This window comes from Rhincodon typus, chromosome 4 (assembly GCF_021869965.1).
Source record: "Rhincodon typus isolate 14 chromosome 4, sRhiTyp1.1, whole genome shotgun sequence".
NCBI lineage: Eukaryota > Metazoa > Chordata > Chondrichthyes > Orectolobiformes > Rhincodontidae > Rhincodon > Rhincodon typus.
This window is the reverse complement of record NC_063335.1, coordinates 26690876-26694486: the sequence shown is the minus strand read 5'-3', so window position 1 is coordinate 26694486 and position 3611 is coordinate 26690876.

Here is a 3611-nt window from a genome sequence, read left to right as displayed (position 1 = left end):
ACCTACTGTTAGTCACTAACAGTCCCCATTAACAGCTATTCACTCTCCTTGCCAAATCGTTATCAACTCCTTTGTCTATCCAACTGTTCTTCTCTCTCTTCGGGCTCTATCCTTTGTCCTATCGTTTACTCCATACAGCATTGACCACCACCCACCCGTCAAAACCATCTTCTGCATATAAACCGACATGTTCCTAGCTACCACCAGTTCCAAGACAGGGTGATTGAATCCGAAATGTTAACTGATTTTTCTTCACAGATGCTGAGTTTTTCCAGCAACTTCTTTTTTTGTTCCTCTATAACAGACAACACTGATGCACATGGATAAATCATATGTGCAACATCTTTGCATGTTTGTTGCTAAAATTATGAAGCAAAACATCAGTGTACAATTTTTAAAACTGTTTTGAACGATTAAACACTTTACATTTTATGACAAGAGTCCCATGACAAAGATAATTCAAATGTCAATAAATGTTGCCCAAATACTCAGTGCATTTCTTCTCCCATCATGTTCCACACAATAGCCGCTGCCTTGTCCTTGCATGTTTTACTTGAGAAAATACAATGTCAAGCCTACACAGTCAGCTTTTAACATCATGTAACGTAACTATAACCAGTTGCCACTACAGTATGAATTAGGCCTTTAAAGATGCTCACAAGCATTCAAAAACCTCATAATTTCACATCACAAAGCAAATATCACTGCACGAAAACAGCTTATTTGATTCCAGGATGTAAAGAACCCATTTATTCCCATTCATAATGCATCAATTTTATGCATTGTGAATGAAAAACCTCTGACATTCAACAGCAGCAATTATTTAACCAACAGATGTTTAGCGTACAGCACAGGGTAAAATGACAAAATCCCAATCAAAAACCTGACTGTCTTTCCAGGTTCTCAGCTGTTCTTAAAGTACTGTACAAAGTTTAGATTTCAATACCTTCAATATTCAGTGGTTAAGCTTCTGCATTTTGAACCACCCCAAGTGCTCTGAAAATGCCCTTAAGTTGCAATACCCTCAATTGCTGTTGAAAGGAAAAGGACAAGACTGAAGATACATTCCAAGGCCATAACTTCAAATAATTTTTCTTTGGCAATTATTCCACAGTTGACAAAGGACAAAAAGAGCGCTGAGTGATCTGCTCTCATTCAGTTAAACAATTTCCTAAAATTTTCAAAAAGTATCCATTGCTTTCCAAACAGAAGTGGAAGACAAAGGCCACATTTCCAGTTATTACTAGAAGTATAAACAATGAGTAAATTTGGTTGCCCAAAAAAACCAAGCTATGCATGCAGAAGCAGCTAAAAAAAAAATGCTCAGTCTGTATGCAATTTTGTAAAATTCATCAATTCAGCAGTTGTACAATTTCTTCAAATGACATTACTTGACATTTAAACTTCCTTTTTATTTACAAAAAATTGCAACACTATTACAGATGAATGAGATTCTTAATACTGGAAAACATAATTCAAAGTAGTTGAAAGGTTTCCAATTAAGCTCAAAAAGTTTCTTTTTGCTATCTATCAAGATTGGACCACAATAAGTTGACTCAAAAGTAACCTTTTTGGTGCATGTGTCATCAGAATAAATTACATGCTTCACCAGGTTAAGTTTCAAGTTGTTTTGGGAAGGGGAAAGGGGCATGCTTTGAATTTAGCGCTCATGCTGCCCACTGACTGTTAGACATATCTATGTTAGGTATAGAAAGCAAGAACAGAAGACAGCTGTCTATGTCCTATTGAAATATGCTTTATCTGTAACCTCAAAGTGCTCTATCACTTTTCCCCAACATCCATAGCAACCCTCCTGCTGGCTCAAGCAACATTGTTGAAACATGTACAATTAACTGGTGCCATGTTGACAATGTGTCCTCGTGCCTAGCCTCTACAGAGGTCAGACATGCATGGCTTCACTTTGAAATGTAATAAAACTCAAGCTACAGATAAAGTACATCAAAACACACCCTGATTGAATGCCATGCAAAAACAGTTGACATAATTGATAACACTCACCGTATCTCTGTAAATCTACGTCCAGCTCAATGTTAGATCTGATAGGATGTTCAAAGAATGTCTCTACCTTGGACACCTCCACCCCTGCTTCAACTCATCCGTGCCGTTATTAGCTCCAAAATCAATCCTCCAAAATCTCCTGATTGACATCCCAGCCCACAGTTTAAATTTCAGTCCGTCCAAAATATCTCTCATGTTCAGTCTCAATTCATCCATCAAGTCTCATGTCATTGGCTTTTGATGCTCCAATTTAAAATCATTCTGCTTCCACCTTCCCTACTTGTTACTTATTCCAGCACAATCCAGGTGCCTCTCCATCCACTCAAACAACCACCTTCGTGACAACTATCACCATCTCCAACAAGAGCTCAGAGCTCTTTCAATTCTAGTCTCTGATAAATTCCTCCCTCCTTTCACTCTACCATTTTATCTTTCACCACCAAGGTACTGTTCTGAAAGTCGCTCCAATAATACCGCCAGCTCCTAAAAATCTATCTTTCTAGGCAAGCTTTTTAAATCATCTATCCCATTGTTGTAGGCTTACAACATTTTTGTGCAATCACAGCTCAATGAAATGGCCTTACTCTAAAAAGCTCAAATTAACTGTTTTTTAGTTTTAGCTGATACAAACTTCTCATCGATCACATCTCATCGCCCTTAACTACAGTTCCAAAATTCAAAATCTGAGACAAGTTTTCTGTTACCAATCTAGCTGATAGACTGACGAATGCTTAATTTTCATGAGTCAGTAAGGTGACTCAGTGGTTAGCACTGCTGCCTCACAGGGTAATGGACCAGGGTTCGATCCCACCCTCGGGCAACTGCCTGTGTGGAGTTGGCACATTCCCCCCTGTATCTGAGAGTTTCCTCCCGGTGCTCTGGTTTCCTCTCACTGTCCAAAGATGTGTAACTTAGGTGGATTGGCCATACTAAACTGCTCATAGTGTCCAGCAATGTGCAGGCTGGGTGCGTTAGTTGTGGGAAATGCAGGGTTACAGGGATAGGGTTGAGGAATGGGTGTCTGTGGGTCCCTCTTCAGAGGGGCAGTATGGACAGATGAGCTGAATGGCCTGCTTCCACACTGTGGGTATTCTATTCTATAATCCACATGTTTTCACAGATTTTCTTCTCTCAATATATATGTTGGCCTGAATTTTCCGATGGAAGCAGCTACCCGTCAAACTTCAGGACTTTGAGGAAGTCCCAGGCTCCACACATGGGTGGTATTTACCGATAACACAGTGTGGAGCTGGATGAACACAGCAGGCCAGGCAGCATCAGAGGAGCAGGAAAGCTGACGTTTCGGATCGGGACCCTTAGCGAGCAAGTTTAAACTTCCCACGGGCAAATGTTCAATGCCTTTGAACGCCCCTGACATATTAGTATTGGAGACTTGGCTTTTATTCCTGAAACACACAAGAAATTTATCCCAGCATACTCCCATGACAGATTTAGGATCTGGCTTTATAGTGACAACTGTATTAGGAAGGCCTAAAAATTTAACAAAACCGTGATAATTAACAGCCACACACTGGATAATGCTGAAGGCCTCCAACATCCTTGATATAGATTACACCCCATTGTCAAAGAGG